Here is a 24,171-nt window from a genome sequence, read left to right as displayed (position 1 = left end):
CCCAATAGAGGTTCCCTGCACAGGTCAAAGACATTGGCAGCTTCCTCAGAAGCAGCTTTCCTCCAGTTCCTCATCCAGATGCGATGCAGCTGGGGCTCTCCTTTTGTGTCCTACTCTTGGCTTGTACCTCTCCAGCACCTGGGGATGGTCCCTCTTAAAGTTGGGATTGTAGTAGAAGCACAGAAGCTAAAAAATGCAAAGGAGAACTTCCCACATGGAAAAAATGCAAGGATACAAGAACTAAAGCTTTTGATCACAAAAGATAAAGGTGGGTATTGAAAAGAACTCTCAAAGGCATTGAAAACGTCAAGCCTGGGCTGTCTCAAACGTGATGATACAGTTCTGCTAAGTCATCACCAGTCCTGGGTTTCCACCTGAGAAATGCCCTGAGAAAGAAATGAAGGTGAGAACATCTACAGCCATCCCCATCTCTCCCAGCAGCTCCTGTGCAGAAGAACTGATGTACCTTTCTAGGAGCAGGAGCAGCTGCTTATTCTGCTGGAAATTCATCCCTGGAGTCAGATGAGTAGGACACCTCCAGCAATTCACACAACCCATGGAGGCTGAGCTGATGACAGACATTTTCCATGCTGTCCAGTTCAAAAACTCTCTCAGGTCCTCTTCTGGCCAGCACTTCCTTCTTGAACATTTCTTCATTGATGGCAACAAAGATTCCATCATCAACCCACCAAACGGACTGAAGCTCATTGCTGTGGGCAATTTTCAAGAGCTGCTTGAGGAAGGAGAGGTCTTCGGTTTTGCCAGCTGTCATGGTTTAACCCCAGACAGCAGCTAAGCACCACACAGCCACTTGTTCACTCCCCCATGGTGGAATGGGGGAGAGAATCAGAAAAGTGAGTAAACTCCTCGAGATAAAGACAGTTTAATAGGTAAAGCAAAAAATGCACATACAAGCAAAGCAAAACAAGGAACTCATTCACTCCTTCCCATCAGCAGGCAGGTGTTCAGCCATCTCCAGGAAAGCAGGGCTCCATCATGTGTAACCGTTACTTGGGAGATAAATGCCATCACTCCGAATGTCCTGCCCTTTCCTTCTTCCCCCAGCTTTGTATCCTGAGCATGACATCATTTTATATGGACTATCCCTTGGGTCAGTTGGGGTCAGCTGTCCTGGCCATGTCCCCTCTCAGCTTCTTGTGCACCTGGCAGAGCACAGGAAGTTGAAAAAGTCCTGGACTAGTGTAAGCACTACTTAGCAACAACTAAAAAATCTCCACATTATCAACACTGTTTTTAGCACAAATCCAAAACAGTCCTATAGTAGCTACTATGAAGAAAATTAACTCTATCCCAGCCGAAACCAGGACACCAGTGCTCTACTCAAAAGAAGCAGGAGTATCTCTTCCAGGTGTGTTGTCATCACTCCAAGCTTGGAAAGACCCTTCTTCAGACATTCCTCCTATAGTAGTGTTCCCAGCTGCTTGATCATCCCACTCAGGAGAGACAAGACAAGCTGAGCCTCACAACTCCCCCAGCTCCTCTAAGGAAGAGTAGGAGGAGATTACACCAGGTGATGACTCCCTTTGAAACCATCCCCTCTCATTTGGGCTCAAACTCCCTTTGGCAACCATCACTCTGGCCAGCCAGACCTTGTCTTGCCATACACCAGTCAAAGGCCAAGTGGTGCCAACTGGCCAACTGCAGGTTTCACGGGACAGTCTCAGATGTCACCATGTGGCCCGTGCCACATGGCAGCAATGATGCAGGGTGGCACCTGTGACCTGGCAGGAGGGAGCACCCAGAGGAGACATTACTTGTTGCTTTTCACCCACTTTGCAGCCCAAGGGCTTGGAAAAATGAAGTGAGGAGCAATATGCATGCCCTTGGCTGGAGAGCATGTTGCAAACCCAGAGGTTTGTAACACCTGTTTAACTAGCCACAATGTCCCCAGGTGCAGGTTAGCTTTTCTAAAAAGGACAATTCCATCAGCTGCATTTTGGTCAGACCTGTGTTCCCACTGTGGTTTGCTTCTAGAGGAGCTTCTGCAAACTTGGAAGGCTCTCAGAGTACCTGCAAGATCTCTGATTTCTAAGAATCTCAGCTTGATTGTTGGGCACAATTATTAAGGGGCTTGTAGACCCATTGCTTTCATTTTGGTGGGTGAAATATAAACTCAGCCTGGGCTTCTGCTGCACAAACAGGACAGGACAACTGGTTAATTGTCTGGTTTATTACCAACTCTGCTTGTCTCTCTTTCTTAGCATCTCTATTAAGCTCTATCTATTAACAATGCTATTAATTAACAACACTATTGACTTGCTGCTGACTCTCTGTGACCCCTCTAGGATGTGCTACACTGGAGTCCATCTGCAGCGTGGGGGCTGCAGGTGCTGGTGGGGCAGTGGGGGACAGCTGGGCTTTCCCCATGGGGTGGCCTTGGCCTTGGCAAAACTGAGGCTGCTGCCACTACGGGCACTGCAAACCATGGAGGAGCATAAGCATCACACTGGAGGCCATCCGGGGTTTGGCTGTTGTGTAGTGGTAGGGAGAAGAGGGCCAGAGGGATGAACCCCTTGCTGCCTTCTGCTCCAGAAGGCTCTGGAAGCATGGGAGCAGCTGCCAGTGGAGATGGATGGGCACTGCTGAGGCCAGGAGGTGCTTCAGCCCATTGCTTGGTGGGTGCAGCCATCACAAGTGGAGACACCTGCATGTCCCCTGCAGGCTGACTGTCTGGGCTTCGGAGGGGTGCCTTCCATCCACCTCCGGTGCATCTGGGGCTCACTGTTTGATGCCAACTCTCCTCTTGCACTTTTCCAGCCAGTGGGGATACTCTCTTTTAAAGTTGGGGTTATAGTAATAGAGTATCTAAAAGAAGCAAAGGAGAAGAGTTAGTTGCCACCATCCCAAGACTGGAAAACCCCAAGCTAGGAGAACTAAGGTTTGCAAAAGACGAGCATGGATAATGAAAAGGGCTCTTGGCGGCATTTGAAACCTAAAGTTCAGGCTAAAACCTTATGTGATGGTTCTGTTCAGTCATCATCACCCCTGGGTTTTTGCCATCTGGGAGCAGAGCAGTGTAGGATTTTCAAAAGCATGAGAACCACTTTCGAAAGCCAAATACCATGACTTTTCAGCAACTTCAATGTGGATATGTGCAGGCAGGTAATACTGTGGTCCTCAGGTGTATCTTCTTGGCATTCAGCAGGTGCCGCAGGAAGGTTTCACATTTGGTACAGCCAGCTGCATAGCAAAGACATTACAAGAAATCAGGCTACGCTGAGTCTGTCTTTCCATTTAAAAGGTTCAAGCATAGTGGATATAACCAAACTCTATTTTATCTGTGTTTCTACCAGTTGAAAAGACTAACTTAAACCTTCCTGAAAATGATACAAGAGGGAAATTAAGACCAGGCGACTTGCTACCATCCTCATCTCCTCTATTACAAGGCCTTATTTGATGTGAAGGTCCATCTCTCCCCCACTTGTGAGCGTTAGTTGATTTGCAGAGCAACTGCTGTACCTGGCTGTGAGAAGAAGCTGCTGCTTCTGCCAGGAATTCTGGCAGGGAGGCAGATCTTCAGGAATGCTGTTGCATTTTGGTGAATCCATAGAGGTTCAGCTGTCAAAGGAAACTCTTCACGCTCTGCGTGGCAAAAATGCACAGAGGTCCTCCCCTGCCCAGCACCTTCTCTCTGAAGAGCTCTTCGTTGATGGCCATGCAGTTTCCACCCTCACCCCATCACTAGACCGAAACTGGACATTTTTCACCATTTGCCAAAGCTTCTGTGGAAAGCAGAGGGATAAGAATCCATTGGCTTTTCTTGCGCTCTTGGTGGAAACAGGAGGGATTCATCTGGTCTCCTGTCTGTCGCTGCCAGGTTGGACATCCCACTCCTCCTTTCCTGCTCGTACAGCAGCACCACAAGGTGCTCTTTGCCCCTGTCCTGGAAAGCCAGGAGAAGTCATGTCTGCTGATGGCCCTGGCTCGTGTGGAACAGAAAGGGATGGTGTTTCTGCGGGAGTCAGCTCCCTTTTGGTTCCTTTTGCCCCAGCTGGGCCAAAGTTTCCTTTGCTGGCCGTTGCCCTGGACAGCCAGGCCTTGTCCTGCCAGCCAGCAAGCAAAGGCCAACTGGCGCCGGCTGATTGTGGCTACCAGTGGGATATTCTGGCACATCACTGCAATGCCTGTGCTGCATGGTGGTGACATCACAGCGTTACATCACGGTCATGTTTGACAGTGGTGCCCTGGTAGAAGGGAACAGCCAGAGGAGACATTGCTGAAGACCACTTGCTGCTTTTCACTCCCAGAGCCACTGGTGGTGCGTCTCCAGAGCCCAGAAGTCAATAAAGCTGTGTTGAATGGCTGTAGGCAATGAGAGGATGGTGCTGTGTCCAGTTGCCTCTGGGATTGGGTCCTCAGGGAGAAGTGGGGACAGCCACAGCATTGGGCATCCCAATGCCATGTTTGGGAAGTTTTCCTGCTGGGTACTTCTGACACCTGCAGAAATATCTTTGCTGTGCTGGTGGCTCTTGAGCTCCTGCTTCGCAGTCCTGGGCAGAGAGCAGGGAGCAGCAGGGCTGGGAAGCAGCCGGTGTCCACAGTGCAGGGTTGGAGAGGTCCTTCCTCAACCAGATGTTGCTTCACCTTCCCCATGCAGTACCCTGACTAGGTCCCTCCTGGTCCCCTTTATTTCCCTCTGGGTTGTTCCAGGAAAGGTGAGGGGAAGTACGCTTCCCAAGCTGAATAAATGCAACAAAATAGAAATCTCTTCCCATTTGCTGCCCATTTCTTCTCTAGACAGAGAAGGGCTCTGGGATTTGAGGAGCACTCCTTTTGCAAGGGAATAGGCTTGCACCCAGCCATGCTCCCCTCCCAGATTTCCACAGTCTCCCAGCAGCTGCTCGTAGGATCAGCTGGAAGTAAAACACTACAAGGGTTATGCAGAGGAAATGGAAAAAACAGGAGGGGTGCAACCCCCTGTTTTTCTTGGTCCCTCTGCTTCTCTTTGCTCTTTCAAAAGTAGGAACAAAAGCAACAAAATGAATCCTGCTTTGTAAAGCTTTTGAATCAACCCCCTCTCTACAGGACCGGGAGCAATTTCTGTAAAGGAAAGATCTGATCTCAAGGTGGTGGGACTCAGTGATTCTCTTCCCTTCAGCATTTGGATCTGGCCCTGGGAGGTTTCACAATTGGTACAGCAATTTGCGAGCTCTATAACACGGGAGGGTATTTCTATGGTGACAGAGACCCAGCAGACAGCTGAGAGCCCAGAACATCTCCTGAGCTCACCCTGTTAGCAGTCCCAGGTTACTAACAGTCTGTTCTAAGCATTGGCTAAGTTTGTAAACAGTGCTAAGAGCCCGCTTGCTGCTGTCATGCCAATGAACGAAGAGCTTGTCAACAGAGGGAGATTCACCAGCAGCAGGACAAGGGAGCAGCACAAACATTTCTGTACAGTATTTCCTCTATAAAAATGTTTATATCTAAGAGTGAGGTCTTCAAAATGCTGTAATAGAGCTTTAATACTGCATTAAGTGCTGGGAAATGGAAGGAGCAGAAGGTGTTTCACTGCTAGCTTCAGACTTCTGCATATGGATGGGAATCCTCTACCCAAAACACAGATTCAGCTAACAAGTCAGTTCATACCATGTTCTGACCCTTGAAAAGTGTCCATATTCAGCTTTTGACTTCCACTTTATCTCCGGAAAATCCTCAGCAATTTAGGCTTCCTCCGAAGGTGAAGCTCGCCAAGTGTTTACACAAGCCAAGGAACAGCAAGCAATACGCAGCTGCTGGCAACACAGCAAATCTTTTGGGGTGGAGAGCCAGGACCCAGTGATCGCAGCCAGCTCTTCCATCTCTACCTTCAGGAAGCAACTCATTCTGTCTTCTGCAAAAGCAGAAAGGGGAAGAAAGTTGCTGGTTGTCACAGGAAGAGAGACAAATCCAAAAAAAGAGATGTGCTGCAGCTGCAGAGAGTTTAAAATATGATGCTTTGAGTCATCCTGAGGTGTAGGAGAGGCCATAGTCCCCTGCAGCACCTCAGGCCTTCTCAGAAGAATTTACTTCCCACCACAAGTCACCCAGCCCTGCATTTCTTGGTCAGGTTTACTCCCTCTTGGAGAGCAGACACATTCCTCTGCCTCTGCCTTTCAGCTCAACGCCAGGTCCCCAAAGCACCTGATAGATAAACCAAGCCCTATCAAATCCAACCGCATTCTTGTCTATCACTGTACCTTGACCCATTATCAGCTCCTGAAGATGTGGGAAGCAGCTGGAACCCAGATCGATGGGGGAGGAAGGGACGGTATATCAAGCATCTCAAAAATAGAAAGATCAGAAAGGTTAGGCTCGAACCAAGTGAGGCAGACAAAGCCCATAACCCCTGCCAGGAGGATGAGCAATGCAAACAGTGGATGCCTGTATCTGAAGTAGAGATTTTTTTCCCAGTCACAGCAGAGGAATGTGTTTTAAATAGCTGGCTTTTGTCTGTATGTTTTGTTTACTCTTCCAAAGACAAAACCAGAAGTGACACCATATCCGGCTTTATTGAAGCACAGAAGGAAGTATCTGGGAAAGGGAGGCAGAACAGGAGAAAATCCAGACCAGCCTAAAGGGGGACACACAAAAACCCTCCTGCTCACCCTGCTGAATATGTAGATATTTATCTACATAGCTTGCTACCACAGCTGAATGGAAAATACCTGCTGGGCTTTGGGATGTTCTAAGCAGCCAAGAGGAGAACAGAGGGAATATCACACTCAACTGCTCCTCAGGGTTTGCCTGGGTTCTTGAATAACCACCACTGCACAGAATGACCAGACCCTCAGCTGATGTGAGCAGGTTCCACAGCCTCCACCATAGCTGCATTCATACTTACACCAGTTCAAGAGCTGCATAGCTACTGCCCAATTTTCAAGCTCATGGTAACTTTTAACATGTGCAAGTAGAAGCAGAAGAACAGAATGAGGAAGTGATCCACTGAAACTTGTTCTGTGTGAGGGACTTCCCCTGGAGAACTAGCATGAGAAGACACTGCCAGCCCAGAGAAGTGTGCACTAAACCAGGTGCTGGAGAATGGCCCAGCACTCGTTCAAGTTGGGTGCTTTGTTCACAGAAGACAGTAGCTCTGCCAAGTGTAGGCAGTGGGTGAACACTGTTATAATTAGAGCTGAGGTGCCAGGCCAGTTGTTTCCAACTCCTGTTATTTTTATTACATGTCTTTCAGTATTTTATATTCACACGAAGAGAGCAGGTGTCCGATATCAGGGGTTAGGAGAACTTCGTGCTAATATAGCCCGTGTTTTGTTTTCCCAGTTATGCAGAATGGCCCTCATCAAAAACCTAGGTGCATCACAAAGGCAGAGGGGAAGGACCCCACTTGCTAAGTCAACTTCTTGAACAATTAGGGCTGTCAGCATTTAGTTCTGCCAAATTACTCCAAGTGTAAGTTTTCTAATCAGCAAACATTTATTAGAAATTGCAGAGGTACAGTAAGGGACTGGCACAGGGAGTGATAGGCTATTTCATCTGCAACTGTCCTGACCTTCAGGAAGAAAACTATGTTATGGCATAACATAGTTGCCATAAATACTTACACCATGACAAAAGATGTCAGAAATGCAAGCTGTTGACATTACAGGATACTTAGCCAAAATGAAACCTTATGCCTTTCAAACTGTGAGCTGTAAAGACCAGCAAGTTTTACGACACCGTGATATGCTATCTTAGAGTTTAGAGGGCAGGAAAGTGCAGCTGATATTGAACACACAATACTAATTTCTTTGAAGGAAGTTCATTTCCGAATGATGCAGAGCTGTCTAACTCATTGCCAAGTTCTGCGTCTAAATGAAGCAAGTTCATAGAAGAGTTAGACAGATCAATGCAGAATGGGTTCACTAGCACTTTTATGTCCTGGGCTGTATCCTCTGGCTCAGAGGATTGTCAGCAGCATAGTGCACACCAGCATCTTCCCTTAGTGTCTGATGCTAGCTGGATGGGCGTTTGGTCTGAATTGCCTGTCACATACAGTCAGCCAAGACACAAGTATCTGACATTCAATTTTGTTTGTGCAAAACAAAGCCTCCTTACCTGCTGGTGTGGGATTTTACAGGCTTGTTTCTCAAAATGTGTCATGCATTAATTCTTCCTGCTGTCTCTTGCAAGCATGAGCAGAAGACAGGCCACCATCTCCAAAGAGGACAGACGCCTCTACACAGGGCTGCTCTGCTTCTTGTTTGTAAAGTATTACAACACACTGTGCAAACAAACACTAACCTCAGATGAAACAGACATCTTAGATAAATCCCATGCATGGGATTAGTCATGCTGATGTTGCAATCATTGGTGTCATGGATAAAAATGACCCAAAGAGGAGGAGTATGAGAATTTTCCATGACAGCTTATTTACATTAACTATAAAAAAAGACTCCCAACATTCTTGTGCTAGCCCAACAACTACTTGCACCTACCTGTTGTCTGTTATCTTAGGTCAGGATTATGCTAGAGCAGTTTTTCTGTCACGCCTCTGGAGTGGGCCGCCTTGTTCTTACAACTTCAACCAAACAGCAAAAGCATGGTTTTACTGCAACTGCTTTATACATGTATCTTGCACAGTTACAGGAACAATTCCTTGCTGCTATAAATCAGGTTACATCCAGATGACATAATTATAAGTTAAACATTCCTGGTGCCAGCCACACTATAAGCTCTTACATAGGTGAATGTCCTTGTACAGCGTGGTACAGCACCAAACACTGCCCCTGCACTGAGCTGTGGTTACTGCTCTGCTGGTGATGTTAGCATTCACAATGGTTGCTATGGGCTTAGACTATGGAGAGGAGGCTTTAGCATTAAAAAAAAAAATCACTAGTAAAGTCATTACATTGTTTTAAGTTAAACATATCTTTTATACAACCCCTCCCTTCCCAAGTGAAATACAGCTGTGCAGATGTGAAGCTCTTACGGCTTTTGACCTAATGCTTTATGCAGTAGAGGAGGTGGAAAGATGATTCAAAGCCTATGCATGCTAAACCACCTTTGCAGCAGAAAAATCAAACCCCTTACATACCCTGGCCTAAAGCAATTGGTCAGGTGGACAAACTGAGACATCGGACTGATTTTCTTAGGGGTGGGTGACTACTTACACATATTGTGCAACTACTCTGTCTCTGCTCTGCAAACACAGCCTGATGTCCAAACACCAGCATCTGTAATAGCATTACTCTGTATTGATACCATTTGCATGCGTTTTGTAAACAAACAGTGACTCATAACTGACAGGCCTGGAGAAACCCAGGGCAGGGGTTATAACACAGGCTAAGTCATCACCTCCTCATTTGTCCAAAGATACCATCGTACATAATGGAACTGACTGCAGCAGAGTAACTCCAAAGAGGAAGCAACCCTGGATGCTGAGGCCAAATCCTCTTGCCTGTGCTTGCTGCAAGTAGCACCCTGCCTGAGGCAAAATCCTGCAGCAGCACATGTTCACTCCAGCAGCTCAGTGGCATTCAGCCTAATTGGCAACAGCAGCCCTGGCCTGGCAGGATATCTCACAAAGGTGGGTATTGATGCTATATCCTCTTGCAAAATCACCTCTTCCCCCCAGCACTGTGTGTGCCATCCCATTCTCCAGATAGCTACAATGAAATAGCACTGGGCAAGTGAAAAATAGTACAGAAGATACTACATAGAAATTAATGTTTATCCTTTGTCTGCCTTACACTACTGGCAAGTAGTTGCAGGCAATCCAGATTTTTTCTTCCACTCACTTGGTTTCTAATTTGTGAGCAACTTTGTTTCCTCTGCCATGCAAGAAGCTCCATCAGCGGCAGACCTAAGGAAACTTGGTCCCTAATGGATTTAGTATTTGGATAATTAATTTCTGCATGTTTGGGGTTTTTTTTCCTCATGGCTACTATGGTTCAAGTCTGCTACAGCCTCTTCCTTGGTCAGTGTATTTTAAGATCTCTATCTGCTGGGTATGTAGTTTCAGAGATCCCTTGGGGACTTTTACAAGCTTTACTGTTCTTTGAGCTTTACACTGAACTGAAGCATGGCCACCATGTTCAAAGCCTCTGGCAGGCAGTCAGCACAACCACAGCACAACCATGTCCCATCATGAAGTTCAGCTAAAAAGACATGGAAAAGGAAGCCAATAGTGAATCATATAACGGCAAAGCAAAAATCCTTTAGAATGCAAGAGAATTACAGCTTCAAACCTGAAAAGGCATCAAACCAGAAAATTCTTGTTTGTAGCCTCATTCCTCAATTCCCAGAGAGACAGACTGACCCTCCAAACTAAAAAAGCTTGAACAGTCATGATCTAGCTACCAGATCTTCAGCCCTGAATGCCCAGACAGTAGGGAAGCTCTTCAGTCCAAATCTGGAGTCTTGTTCTTGTCTCACAAACAGTAACCAGCCACAACTACCTAGCATAAACCCTCCTGTCACAAGAGGAGAGTCAGTCCTTTATCCTTGCAGCCCATCACCCTGCAGGACTGCCTAGTACCACTGGAGAAGCAGTAGCTGTACATAAATGGATGGCTGATTCATGCTGGGACACTGGGCTACTTTCTTGTTCCCCCAACACTATCTCACTCACCACAAGAGAGCTGTAAAGCCAGTTCCCTGCATGGTCCCACTCCAAGCTGCAGTGGCCATACTGGGCTGAGCTACCAGAGATGTCAGTGGCTTACTGGAGGCTGTGATTCTGGTTGTAATTAAGCCATCTCACTCTTCTTCATGAAGACTTGGTGGGGAGGGTATCCTGCCCGCTTTACTCAGCAGTGTCTGAAAATACGTTGTGATCAAGGGGGCAGTGCAGGGACAAAGACAGATGCTGCTAGGATCTGCGTGCAGGCTGCAGAAAGAAGAGCAGAGCCATGCTATGACCATCCCTTTGAGCTTCCAGTGACCTCACCCCACCTCCTCACCTCCTTCAACATGCACCCAGAGGCACACAGTTATCTCCATGTCCTTCCTCTCTTGCCCGGCAGGGCCCAGCTGTGCTCCTCACTCCCGCCCCGGGCAGCCCAGGTCTGGAATAGGGCCACTGCACCACCCAAGGTGGAATCCAGGACCTGAGCACTGGCATGGTGAGGGACATGCAGGAAAGAGCAACCCCAGGGTTGCAGCAAGCTCACTGCAGCATGAACAGCCAAGGTGTTTTATTCCTTCAAGCATCTTCTACTTTGAGATTAATTCAAATAAAGGTTGTTTCATTCGTAGGACAATTGAAGCTTGCAAGACAAGCAATTGGTGGGACAGCAACTCGCTAGCATCCCTGATTATTATTCAAGACCCAGGCTGGTGTTTACTTTAAAGACCCTCCATGTTCCAGTACAGCTCTTGCACCACCCACAATAATTCAGCAACATCTGAGGCTACTGTAACTGTTAAACTGTTGTCCTGTGGTTTGGGTGAAAACCTCTGTTAAACAGTATCAAGACTTATCTTGAGATGAGCTAAGTTGAGCAAATGGGAGATGTGGTCTCGCAACAGAAAGCTGTGCAGAGCCCCAGGCTAGGCAGAGCGCTGCCATCTCAAGAAGTCAAGTCCAAGGGCCACCTAACCTCATCTCTCAACCAGAGCAACACCAGACACTTTCCAAGGAGGTGCAAGAACCCCAGCCTGCCTGCACAGGTCTCAACCTGCCCTCCAATACCTCGGGACTGGTTTATGTCTGGACCATAACACCCATTACTCCCTTGGGAAAGTACCACCATTCATTACACCAGGTCGCCTTGCTTCCCATTTAAGAACTTGAGTTAGACGCTCTGTCTTGCTAACTTTATGGCCTCACCAACTTCTCAGTTAATCAGTGGTCAAAATTATTTTTCACAGCCCAATCATCCTTTAGTTAAGTTCCACAATTTCATGGGAACAAGCCGCAGACAGGCCAGAGATGTTGGGAACATGAGGTTCTCCCCAGTTACCACACAATACATACCATTCCTGGGTAGCTATTTGTTGCCACCAATCATGCTGGGAACAGCATTGTACCCTGTGACACAGTGGATTCAATTTATAATAAAACCAAAAAGAGAAAAAATAGGACAGCCTTGACAAGATCTGCTTGACTCATCCCTGCTGCTGTGTTTAATATTGTTGGTGAATTGCTCCATGCAGGGAGCAATTTAGAGGAAGCTTGATGAGGAAAAGCTTGTGATGAGGAAAGCTCATCTGCTTTACTTTAGACCAGCTGCATGCCTGCCCAGGACAGATGCACTTGGCACATATATGGACATGGCTCATACATACTGAAGGAGCAACTCATTCAATAACCACACATTTATGAGACAGTTTCTAATCAAAACCTTTCTCCAGGCAAAGATAACAGGCTATCCTCAACATTCTCACCACAAGTACATGACAGCTCCAGCACTCTGCTGCCTACAGCACACAGCAGCCTCACTGTGCAAGGACTCACCAAGCAAACGTGGCAATCCCAGCCTCAGTGCATCCGTCCCCTGTCTAACTCAGAAAATCTTGTGCTAGGAACTTAACCTAATCCTACATCTTGAGTAAGATTTCAAAGCTGTCTTTGGTACACTGGCAGATCGCATGGCAGTTCCTCCAGCTAAGATATATGCCTGCTTGCCTGCTTTCTTAATGCTCTGCTCTGCATGGGTGCACAAAGCATGGAAGATGTCTTTTTACTATAGGTGAAAAAAAAGTCATTCTGTTCAAAATGGCATTGCTGTATTGCCTCCTACATTGACTTCTCTCTAGACTACTGTTGTGTGATGAATCAAGGAGGACTGCCTACCCATGGGTTAGACAGCTAATAAGCAACAGGCCTTGGCCTGAGAAGTCACCAAGCTCTGACTTGCAGAAAACCAGTCGTTTAGGAGAGGGACCAGCAGTCTTTCAGAAAAGGACAGTCCTTCTTTTCTAAAGCAAGAATTGGACTTGGCTTAGGAGCTGCCCATGAGCTGCGACCAACCTGTCCGAGTTGCAGGGGGAAGCGTAGGGCTCCCCTGACCACCAAGCTCCAGGCTCAGCAGCTCCAGCACTAGCACCCATGAGCAACCATCCACAACCAGCTGCTTTCTCCCCCCTCCCAGCCCCACTGCACATCGGTGGAGTTTGCCGAGGTAGTGGGAGAATGTATGATTCACCTGGTTCAGGTGAACAAATATGTTGGCACAGCCCCTAGGGGGGTTAAAATCGGAGAAGAATTTTTTTTCACTGCTCGGCCTCACCAAGTTGGTGGGACAGGAGTCAGAGATGACCCTCCATGTGCTGGCTAAGGATCAACAAGGCAGGAGAACTGGGTTCTGTGGAGACATCTTCATATATTAAATAAAAACCACTAAGAACAAGATGCTGAAGGGGGAGGACAGTCCAGTCACAGTCAGATGTATGTGCTTTATCTAGCTAGTGCAGCAGATGCTGGTGTAAAGTGAGGAGCAGTGGCTGCAGGAGATGAGAACATCTAAAACAAAGCAAGCGGCTCTGCAAGAACCTGTGTTCTGGGAGAAGATCAGTCACACCTTCAAGCACAAGTGTCTGTGCCATGAGCCTCCTGCAATTGAAGAGGCTTCACTAATGCTTAGCAGGGGTGAATGCAGCAACAGCATGTGCCCAGCAAGGGGCTGCTCAGCCAGCCCTGCTATTGTGAGCAGCCACATAGCTATGATGGGAACCCAAGGAGGGGACTCAGCAAACAACAAAGCAGAGCCCTCTGCTTGCTGCACAACCCACCTCTTCATGGACCCCATACACCTCTTCATCGCCATGAATGTAGCATATTGAAATCTCATTTCCTAAGTTAACAACTTAGGAGATCATGTTGCCTCACCTTGATTACTAGTGAAGCCTGTGAGTGATTTCAGCTTCTCTTGTGAAGCCTGGCTGTCTCAAAAACAACACATTTCTACACATTCTGAAGGAAAAAAGAAATCCCTCAGTGAGCAAGTAGAAAGCAGAGCCACATTTGTTCTCCTGCTAAGGAAAGGGCTGCCAGCTGGCTGGCCAGCAAACAAACACACACCCACTTCCCCAAGAGGGAAGTAGCCAGGGCAAAAGGTGCCTCCAGCCTAGTTGGTATTTAGGGGATTTGGGAGACAAGCAAGGATAGTGAAGGGTATTAAGAGCTACTGCATCAGAGGCAAGTATGAGTGATGTCGGACTTTACCAAACTTGTTGTTCACAGCACAACTTGTCCCTTGCTTAGGTTACAGTCAGGAGTTTACATTAAGGGCTTTCTCTTTTCTCAGTCAGTATCACAAGGTGTCAGCTCTGGTACAAGCAAAGTGGAGCAGCCCCAGGTTAATGGAACTGGAATGACACTGGGATGAATTTTGGTTCGGGTCTGTTTTACTTTTGGCATCCAGAGGAGTTTCCTTGTTCTGTGTCCCCTTTTCACCCCCGGTGCGACAGACTTGTCTCCCTGCAGGGACTGCTCCTCCAGCACATATGGCCCAAGTCTCCACTGTGCACACATATGACCAGCAGAAACAACCTCCTAATTACAAAGACCAAGCCCAAGAAAGTCATCGAAAGACAAACAGCCCCTAACCACTCAAGTCTCTCTGTTGTCTACCTTAATGCACTGTTCCCCCATCAGAGGGCACATTGGATCTGCTTGCTTTCAGGGTATCACACATCCCTCCAGTTGCAGTTTCCCCTCTCCAACTGCTCTGCCCAGGGTAGGTGGAAGACAAATAGGCCACACTGCCTGCCACCTCCCTCAGGGCAACTCTCCCTGCTTTTCCAGAAAGAGCTGCTCAGTGGAGGAACCCTGCTAGATTTCTCCTACTTTTGAAATTGTTTTTTCCTTCCAGCTGATGATGACCTACATAATAAGCAGGTCATTGGAACATGAGAGATGTTTTCTGAGGCAGAGGAGAAAAACCAAGCAGTTCCCCTGCTGCGGGTGCTTCTGAGGACACAGTGAGGCGTTGTTTCCCAGGGGTCTCACTCATCAGACTCCTTCATGCTCTTCTTGTCTGAAATCAGCAGGAGCTGCTGGGATCCCACCAGGGACACAATCAGACCCTGAGCAGAACATCAGGCTGGTTAAGGACCAGCTCCATGGGGGACTGAGGGGACCTTCGGGAACATAAACCCTCCTCATGTGAACAGTAAACATGCCATGTGCAGCCCCTGTGCACAAGGCTGTGAGCCCATGCAATGGTCCGGCTGCCTGAGATTCAATCCACTGGGCAAGGCAAGCTCTCATCAAACAAGCAGCAAAGAGGGGGAAGGAGAGAGCAGGAAGATGCGAACAGGACAAGTCCCCAGCATGATCCCTGTGGTATAACCCCTTCCCAGCCAAAGGAGGGATCTGGTTGCAGCAGGTCTGCAGACCACAAGAATATGAGACGAAGTCATCCCCAGCTGGAAGAGTGCCCTACCTGAGAATTTGGCAGGCAAAAAGCAGGGTTAGAAGAGCTTGAACTCCATTTACTTCTCAAGCTCTAGTAATTTCTATTCCTTTATGGGGATTATTCCTAAAAGCTTGCTACAATGAAGTACAAACTGGAAATGAGAAGTATTTGAGTGGCTGGGAGAAGAGAGACCCCAAGATATCCCTTCAGCATCAGCATGGTTTAAGACATGGCAGCACAGAACTGGACTGTCTCAAGATGTTGTTTCCAGCACCATCCTCTCTAATCTTGCAGCTGATCTCTCCCCATCTTCAGACCTCCCTCTCAAATGGGAGACAACACAGTGAAAGATATAGGCCAGCATATCTAATCCCCACACCGGCTGGTGCACAGCTAGGTGGGAAGCAGCTAGCTACCTACCCAAGGGTAAGGCAATAATCTATTAGAGAAATGAATGTAACATGATCCTGCCTGGGGTTCACAGTCAGTCCCAGAAGGATATACGGAGTGAGTAACCAGAGCAGACAAGGGTAAGAAGCTCTCTCAAACAGCCTGATGGCTCAGAGACCTCCAGTAACAATAGTGCAAGTCTGGTAACTAGGTCACAGTTATGATCCTTAATTAATCCTGAAGAGACCCCATCTGCCATTGGGAGCATGACAGATAAGGTAGCTCATTAAGACCAGAAGCAGGCCAGCGGTAATGCCAGACTCCAGCCTAGCCCCCAGAGGTCTGGGGACAAAAACCCCATTTGGCAGCAGCAGCTGCTTTGCCCAGTCTCCTCTCTGCCAAGCTTTTAGCCAGCAGACACACCAGGCTCTCCCCATCTCCTCTGAGGAAGCAACAGCAGCCCAGATCCTGTTCACTAGCCACTGCCCAAACCACACTGACTTAAACCATGGAACAGGAGAGAGACAGGATTGAAAACAGCCCAAGGCAGGCAGACATGGGGCTCCAGCAGAAGAGCCATGCCAAATACCGCTAGACAGCTGAGCCCTGGCTCCCTGCACTGCACTTCATCCTCAGACCTGCTCTTTTCTCCCACACTGTTCCGTACCGGTGTGTGCTACCCTGAGTTGCTTCTTCCCCTGACTCCCCTGGGAGAAGCTAAGAGATATCAGCTTCTCTTCGTGTGCTGCCTCAGCTTGCACAGAGGGTTACAATTAACATGCAGGGCTGGCAGTCACAGTCCCGAGGCATGGGTGCTGCAAAAGGGCATCAAGGCCAGTGGAGAAAAGGCCCTGACACTGCAGCTGAAGTCAGGAGAGGTCATGTGCTGCCAGGGCCACGTTGTTCACTTGGCAGAAAGACCTGTCCCTGACCATGGCAGCGGAGAGCCCATCTGGCAGTGAGGTGGCAGAGACTGGCTGAGGGCAAGGGCATGGATGGCTGATGCCCAGAAGAACTGTCTAGGTGCATGTGATCTGCCCTGGCCTCTACAGCTAGCTGTGTTTTGCATCTACCCATGATCCCTGTGAATGTCTTAATCTGTTTAAATCCACTGGTGACAGGGAGATCAGCTGAGATAATGTTGATTGAGTTTTCAAGCCCCACTTCTGCTACCTGAGCAATTAAAAAGCAGCCACTATCAGCAAAGATGTCAAAACCTAACAGGGCTTCTGAGGACTCGGCACAGAGCAGAAACATTAAAAATAGTTGTTTCAAAGGAGGGACGTGTGACTAATAAGCCCTAAACTGACAATTATTGGGAAATGGGGGCAGCTTAGTACTAAAGACATCTCTCCAGGGAATCTTATTAAGGTGTCACTTGTGCTCACCACCACCCCCAAAGGCATTGTATTCAGCAACATGCACAACTGACAGCACACCAGGGAACAGACACGATTCCATACAATTAAACCAGAACAAGTAGCAAAGAGAAAAGCTGCCAAGTAAACATGAAACAGTATTTCTACCCAAGGAAGCTCTGAATAGCAGAGCAATCAAACTCCAGGCATACGCACCATCACCATACACGTGCACTGTTCTCCCTCATCCAAGTGCAGCTTGGTGAGGGACTGCACTGCCACGAGATCACTCCATGAAAACTAGGTCAGTGGCTATCAAGCCCAAGAGACAGCGCAAGGACTTTGGGAAGGATGAAATCACTTCTTCCAATTAAAACACAAGTTTAGGAAGCAGCTTTAATTTATTTGCTCTTTTAAGTGGAGATTTAAATCTCAATTATTTGTTCAAAATCTCATCATCCTTCATGGTAAATATATCTTGACAGGGTTTTTGGTGTGGAGGAGACACCATGCAATTTTGGGAACCAATCTGAAGGAAACATAGGAAAGGTTATCACCTTTCTGAGACAGTAGTACAGACAGCACAGGTAGTGTGGAGCAATTTGTGGTCCCAAAGGCTCAGAAGGGAATCCAGAGCTTGCCCCCTTCAGTCGCCCACAGAAGAACAGCACACTTGTTAGCTGTGGCAAGCACCAGCCTCCTCTTTCCCTTCTCCAGCCAAAGTACACGATCAGGTGCTACACAAGCCCTGAAAACCTTTCTGGAATTCAGCACTAGATAGCACAAGGATCCACAGGGTTTGTATGCCTTCACATATTAAAGTTGTTGGCTCCTGTTTTGTGACTGAAGTGGTGGCTGCCCCCCTCCACTACAGGGTCTCTCATTCCTGCTGCAGGTTGGACAGGCTGAATGTCTGCTTCATATCTTAGAACCTGGCCTATGAAGTTTGTGTTGCCCAGCATGACTTCCCTCCCCAAAACTGCTTCTTCCAAGACATCGTTGCCTCACAAAATTCACCTTGGCAAAAAAGCCCTACCTTGCACCATCCAGACACAGAGATTGCTCAGGACACTCCATCAGAGGCAGGAGAACTAACCTCTAAGTAGTGAAAAATAAGGCAAGGAAACCCAGCCACTTCTCTACTTTTTAAACACTGAAATAATACATGCCAGCTGTGCTATGTTTGCAGATTTCATAGTGCCAAACAACAGAAATACATAACGGTCTTCAGGGCTTTTGGGGAAACAGATCAGCCACTGCTTAAACCTGAGTATCCCAGCAATAACCTTGTAGACTGTAGTTAATCTGAAAGCTTCCTGGTGGTACTGATGGCTGGAGAGAATCAGTTACCCTTCACCCCGAATTGCCTCTCCACGTAAAGCCACCACTCCTCCACACCACATTCTCACATGGCTCAGTACTTTCTCCCTGTGTGAGCAATCATCCCTTATCAGTGCTAAGAGGGAGGTGTCTCAAGAGAGGTCTCCTGTCCTAACATTGATTTTTTTTTTAATTAGCACATTATCAAACTTCACACTGAAAACAAGATGCAACGTTTTGAGAACATGAACTCTGAATTGCTTTTTCAAGTTAAACTTCAAAGCAGAGACTTGTCAAGACTAGAGGTCTTTAAATATCAGGACGGAAGTACTTCAAAAAAACCCCAAACCATAACAACTACACTCTAATTCTCCTAGGAGCTTGTGGGATGGCTGCAGGAATTTTGGGCAAAGTGCTGCAACTTGCAAGTCTGAAGACACTAGATTTCCTAATGTATATAAAAGCTCCATAAGATCAGCAGAGCTCTATATAAAACCACAACATACAGGTCAATCACATGATCCATCACTAATGCTAAGCCAGCAATACCCCTCTACTCTCCCTTGGTTTGCTCGTACAATCAACATTGACAATTGGCATGAGAAACCAGGCACTGAAGTAAAAAGAATTACTTAACCCTAGGTATTTTTGCCATTTCAGTCTTAATTTCTCAGCTGATCCCTTTCAACATCTTTGTTATGCAATGTTTGCGCTTCCATCTCTTTCAAGGACATTTCCTAGAATCAGCTTTTCTCTTCTTTGCCCAGGGCTGGGACAATGTGCATTTCCAAAAGAAAGCACATGCATCTTGCCTAAGTGGAGGGATTCCTGAAATAAGTCATTAGATACTCTAGGTTCTTTACCACGTCTCCTGGACATACAAGAACAACACATTAAACCTTTTCCAACCATTACCACCACCCCAAGACAACACCTGACAAGACTAGGTTTGCTCAGCACATCAAGTCAGAGACAACTGACTCCTGAGTCCTCTAGCCCCATAGATCTCAGCTGGAATGGTGTTCAAAGCAGCTGCAAAACCATCAGGTCAAATAAACCACATGCAGAAAAGGCTGCCAGTGGGGTCACAGTACCCCAAGAAACCTCCCATCCCAGCTGTCCTGGCTGGTCCTCACTTGCACTCCTCCTGGTACTGCCTATGCTGCTTGGCAGGCAGAGTGGACCAGGAGCCTGGAAAATAAAGCCCAGAGTTTTGCGTGACTTAGGCTGTTTGCAAGACAGTGCAAACAGAGCATTTGCCAGCTTTCTGAAGAGTTCAGTACAAAGACAAACAAGGAATGGAAGCCTCATATACTCCAATAACCTGAATATGTCACAGAGTTTCTCTAGTCTGCAGCTCCCAAGTTCAGATTTGGAGATATGATATGCTAATTTCCTCCCTTAATATTTTAGCACTGGCCCCTTCTTCCCTATTGCTGACACTTCCCATTTTAATACCTTATCACCACTCACTAACTTTATCTGTAATCTTTAGAGCATGAGGAGGAATAATACATTCTTGCACCTCAAAGGTTAAGCAACAAGAGCTATTGCAAAATAGCACAGCAAGCCCTATGGGCAGAATGCACCAATGCTTACACTGGGAGATGGAAACATTGAAGAGGAAGGAGCTGGACACCAGGAAGACTGTAGCTCATCCTTACAGCTTTCTGCTGTGACACACAGGCTATGGTGTTACACAGACTGTCCTCCCACTCACAGGAGTGGGTTGCGCCTATGATGTTTCATATCCCCTGTTGCCACACACTTTCATGCTATTTTCATTGCTGGAACATCTCCACTTCGACGTGAGGCGTCCTTCTGCTCTACTGCTTGGCCACTTCCCTTTCAACCTTTTGGATCGTTTCTTTTCGAGGAGCTAATTCTAATTGACTTTACAACTATAGCAACTAATATTAACTATAACAACTAATTCTTTAACTATAAAGTTTCCCTGACCATTGATGGAAAAAATAAAAGCTCAAAACTGCTTTACACTTCCCTCTGTTTATTGCTTGTTTTCTCCAAGACAGTTCTTATGACCCTCTCAAGACCAGTAATATCTAATGCTATGGAATAGCCGAATAAGGAGAAAAGCCACCCAGGTAACAGAAGAGCCCTGTTGCCTCACTGGGTTCGTGGGATTACACTCACACAGGAATTCCCAGCTTGGGTCTAGTCAGGAGTGGGATTTTTCCCAACCTTCTCACATCATCAGCAGGTATTTAATTCTGAAATGCTTCTCCTTCTCCTACTTCACTGAAATACCGATCCTTGCAGAAGAAATTAAAATACCAGATGCATAAGACAAGAATAAGCCTTTGCTGAAACAAACCACAACAGCTAGCCTTGCTTGTAGGTGTACTGTACCTACAACAGACATTTTAAGGTGACAGCCTTTTGAAATCCCATCATTTTCACCTGCCCAAAAGAGATCAGAGTCTATTAGGACTTCACAGGATGCCTTTATCCCTATTTCCAGGCTGAAAAGGCAATCCTATTTGTATTACTACACCTAGGAAAAGAAAGGAAACATTTAAGTGTGAAAATTTGTGGGTTGAGATAAAGACAGTTTAATTATTTAAAAAGAGGGGAAAAAAAAACCAACAAAGAGCAAAAAAAAAACCCCCACCAAAACCAAGAAAAACAAGTGATGCAAAAGAAAACAGTTGCTTACCACCAACTGACCGATGCCCAGCCAGCCCCTGAGCAACAGCAGCCCCAGCCAACCTCCATTGCTGAGCCTGATGTCATACTCCGTGGGATATCCCTGCAGTTGGGGCGATCCCCTCCCAACTTCTCACACAGCCCCAGCCTAGTTGCTGGCAGGGCACTGGGAGAAACAAAAAAGCCCTTGATGCTGTGCAAGCACTGTTCAGCAATGACTAAAACATCCCTGTGTTATCAACACTATTTTCATCACAAATCCAAAACATAGCCCCATACAGGCTGCTATGAAGAAAATTAACTCTATCCCAGCCAAAACCAGTACACTTTTACAGGGCGAGAGGGAGAGAACAAGGTATGCCCTTGATTTCTAGCAATCTTCTGCTTGACAGAGAAGTCCAAACGTTGACACTGTTTTAAAAGAGACAGCCCATAGGCTCCAGCACAGCATTTTCACTGCTGGGGGTCAATTTCTTGGTTTGAAGGACCTTTACAATCCTGCCTCTGCTCTGACTTCCACCTTCCTGCCAATGCCTACACTAACACAAATATGAGCAGCAGTAGGAGCTCACTAGAGCTACCTGGTGTACCAAAGATGTTTTACTATATAAACATGACTTGAGTGTCTCTCTGAGCCTGGAATTTAAATAAATTCAGACAAAGAAGATACACCCACTTCTTTCTCTCCTCTGTCAGCTGCCCTTCCTATATAAAGAGGAGCAGGCTATCTACTTAATTCCTTTCTGGAAATTCCAGTTATAGAGAGCTATAGAGAGCTCTGACCTCAGAGCTAAGTCCTTTCCCCGCTCTCTCACACCTTGATACAGGAAGCACTCAGATTCACTTTTTCTAAGGTACTTCTACTCTCTGGTGACTATGTAAAGAGTTGAAGATCCTAAACTGGACATAGCTAATGAGAAGAAACGAAGGCCAAGATATGCAAGAATAATGACAGGCTGAAGCCCAGCAATAATCTTAACTAAAAATATCCTGGTTGGAGTCTACTGGTTCTTTCTAAGAGAAGGAGGAAACTGTGTGAGGGAGTAGCAAACAAAGGTGTGAATGCAAATCATTGCAAGTGTGGCAAAGCTCACGGTAGCTGAAAGGATTCATGTATAATTTCCTGCCATGTGCTGCACAAAGCAAGACAAACTCAAGGATGCAAGATGGAAAAAAAAAAAAGACTATTGTGTGATTTTCCACATCTGAAGCAACTGGAGGGATGTTGGGGAGATATTCTGGAATTAAGATAAACAACTGCTGGATGTGTCAATCAGATGGGCTATAGACTGCAGCAGCAGCCCCAGTGTGGGAGTGGTGCCTTTCAGCAGAAGGGCAGAGTACCTCCTATGAGGGCAGCAACAGCTTCTGCTGTCCCGACTGAGCATGAGTCATGCCCCTGTACAGACTCTGCCAAGAGACCAAACTCCTCTGCATCAATAGGCAGCACCCAGGGCCCAGCAGTCGGGCAAAAGTGTCCTGACCCAACACCCTTGTGAGGACGCACTGGCAGGTCATGAATTTTAAAAGACATCCACTACACTGGGGAGAAAAGCAACTCAGCACTTGTTTGTATGAGACGGAGTAAGAAACCTGCCTGGCCTGCATCTATGAAACAGGGATGCTGCTCAGTTGCTCTGCAACAGGTCACATGTGCCTCAGCATTCAGCAGCTCTTCCAGCTTGGTCAAATTCTCTAACAATTAGAGGATCCTATAGAGAAATGAGATTTCCTGTTCTGTCATATAAAGAAGACACTGGATCCAAATGAGTAAAATCTGCTAAACAAATTCAGCATGGGAAGAATTTTCACTCTGCAGCTACTATCGCAACCCTCGAATTTTGCCTTAAAAGGTAAACTAAGTTCTCTGTAAGAACTGCCGGTCTCAGGACCGGAGGTGGAAGTTCTCAGATCTAAGCCTGGAATGTAAGTCTGGATTAAATCCAGATGGCACGACCACATCCCATCCCTTGGAAATTTCAGATCTCAATATAGACAGTGGCTTGTGCGTGGGGAGGGGGAATTGTTTTTCTGGCTCCCCCTCCTGTGACACTGACTGGGTGGGAAAAAATTAGGAATATGTGCAGCTTTGACTTCAGAAGTGGGCAAAAGGGATTAACTGTAGCTAATGGTACAGTTATATGCTTTTATGTGGACAGGCTGAGTGCAGAGGGGCTTTGACTCTTGCATTTCTGCTGAAGTATCTAAACGTTCTCTTCAAAGTAAAGAATTAATTAAAATCCCATGAAATGAGCTAACTCTGACAGATGTAAGGCTGGATGAAGGCTACAAACTTGCAAATCAAGTTCTGTTTCCAGAAATATTGGGCAAAACGTGCTTGAGAGGAGAGGGATGGGAGGGAAGTATTGAAGGTAACTTAACACCTGAGCCTATATGGTAAACTGGTAATGTGGAAAGAGACCATCTTCAGCAGGAACTCTTCATAGACATCTGCGGAAATCAACTTGACCCTTTGGCAGGGGATCCCCCCCCCCCCAGTTTCAGTTTCTACATAAGAAGGACTTTCTATGGCTTCTCATCCACCTCCCAAACTTTTGGCATTGAACTATTTTTTCCCCTCTTGTAATTTATTTAGCGAAGAAACAGACAGATCATCAGAATGGAATGGGCTTTAGGAAACTAAAATTAGCAGAGACTCTCAGGGTAGCTGTGTCCTTTCCCTGTCACTGCATCAGATGGGCCTTTCAGGCAGATTGAACTTCCTCTGCTGAATCCATCCATTACCCAGCATCTCAGGTACCAGCTCCAAAGACTGCTCCAAAACACAGTTACATCTAGGAACTACCTACCTTCCAACCTAAACTTTGCCATGTCCAGCTGAATAAATTTGTTCTCACATCAATGCTATCCCCTCAGCTTAAACCATTTTCCTTCTTTATTACATGCTACTCTGCCCTGTACATGTTCACAGCCAGCCATCGCTTCTCCCCTGTCTGCCATACCTGCCGTCTCTCTCCAGACAGGCTACGTAAGCCTGCTTTCTCTCTCAGGATGGGCTCCCTCTTCCCCTGTTGGCTACTAAGGTACTGTCCCTCGTCACGGTTTTAAGTCCTCGTTCTGGAGTGTGGCAAAGAGCATTTGCGTGGCACTTCAAGCTAGTTACTCCTGAGGCCTGT

At 46.8% G+C, this 24,171-nt stretch overlaps 1 long non-coding RNA gene across 1 annotated transcript; it reads right to left on the bottom strand.

The window, feature by feature from the left end:
* Positions 1-281: 281 nt before the first annotated feature.
* LOC104045845 (uncharacterized) lies at positions 282-24,162 on the bottom strand. Its single transcript, XR_010373332.1, has 2 exons — positions 23,998-24,162; positions 282-2,826 (listed from the first exon to the last, which is right to left on the bottom strand). It is a non-coding gene; the product is annotated as an uncharacterized LOC104045845 (long non-coding RNA).
* Between the last annotated feature and the right edge of the window lie 9 nt (positions 24,163-24,171).

Source organism: Phalacrocorax carbo, chromosome 6 (genome assembly GCF_963921805.1).
Source record: "Phalacrocorax carbo chromosome 6, bPhaCar2.1, whole genome shotgun sequence".
NCBI classification, from domain to species: Eukaryota; Metazoa; Chordata; class Aves; order Suliformes; family Phalacrocoracidae; genus Phalacrocorax; species Phalacrocorax carbo.
The sequence above is the reverse complement of the archived record's forward strand: the minus strand, read 5'-3'. Positions and strand labels throughout refer to the sequence as shown.